The 1,090-nt window shown below is 35.0% G+C and overlaps 1 non-coding gene across 1 annotated transcript; it reads left to right on the plus strand.

Annotated features, from left to right (window-relative positions):
* Positions 1-394: 394 nt before the first annotated feature.
* Trnaa-agc (transfer RNA alanine (anticodon AGC)) lies at positions 395-467 on the plus strand. The gene has a single exon. It is a non-coding gene; the product is annotated as a tRNA-Ala (tRNA).
* Positions 468-1,090: the final 623 nt, after the last annotated feature.

A 1,090-nucleotide genomic window follows, 5' to 3' on the forward strand; every position in this document is an offset into this window, starting at 1 on the left:
TTGGATGAGGTTTCTAGCACGACAATTAGGGTGTTTGGCCATCCCATCACCAGAGTAGGTCAATTCGGACTGTCTCTCGACCATTGCCAGCCGTCTGTTGTGGGGGTATCTTTGTGGATTTCTGTGGGCCTCTCTAGCACTTTGTTTCTTCCTATTCTCATGTGGTCTTCATTTACGATGGTCTCCTTGTATTCTATGAGAACACATCTCATCTTACCACATTAAGTAGCACTATTCACATGTGTGCCTATATCCTACTCTAGTGGTCAACTTTCTAAATTATTTGACCTTTTAAAAGTTTGACTTGTGCATCTTTCTTAAAGCACCCACCATTGTATTTTTCCACTTGGTAAATACTTGATAAACATTTCTTACAAAAAATAGCTTACTTGGGTTGGGGATTTAGCTCAGTGGTAGAGCGCTTGCCTAGCAAGCACAAGGCCCTGGGTTCAATCCTCAGCTCCAAAAAAAAAAATAGCTTACTTAATGCACACAGAATTCCATTTTGTGTCACTGATATTGACATTTAAAAACACATTATCAGTGATGAGATAATAAGGACTAAGATACAACAGAGAGAAGAATTCATTATAGTGTTATATAGCACAAAAGAATAACAATAGTCTAAAATAACTTTTTATATATTAAAAAAATAGAGAAGAAAAGATTTGTTTCCCAGCACAAAAATCCAAATGTTTGGTAAGACAGTGTGAATTACCTTGATTTCATCATGAAACATTATATATAAATACCTTGCCAAAATACCACACTATACTCCATAAATATAGGCAACTAAACAATCATTAGAACTTAACTAAAAATAATATAACCTACATAATACATATTATCAGGAATTTGACATATTTATGGCAGGCACATGGCACAGAGGCACATTGTAAGCCCTTTTTCACATTCATATTGAGTGGAGGGTCCAAATAGGCATTTAACTTAATGTCACTGAGGAGATTTCATTGATTATAATTGGTTAGTTTTGGAATTTCTGCTCATATAACTTAAGACTTCATGACAAATCTTCTGTGAATTATATTGACGTTCTTTCCACTCTACAGGAAGTATAACCACAAATCTG

Source organism: Peromyscus eremicus, chromosome X (genome assembly GCF_949786415.1).
Source record: "Peromyscus eremicus chromosome X, PerEre_H2_v1, whole genome shotgun sequence".
In the NCBI taxonomy this organism is placed as follows: Eukaryota; Metazoa; Chordata; class Mammalia; order Rodentia; family Cricetidae; genus Peromyscus; species Peromyscus eremicus.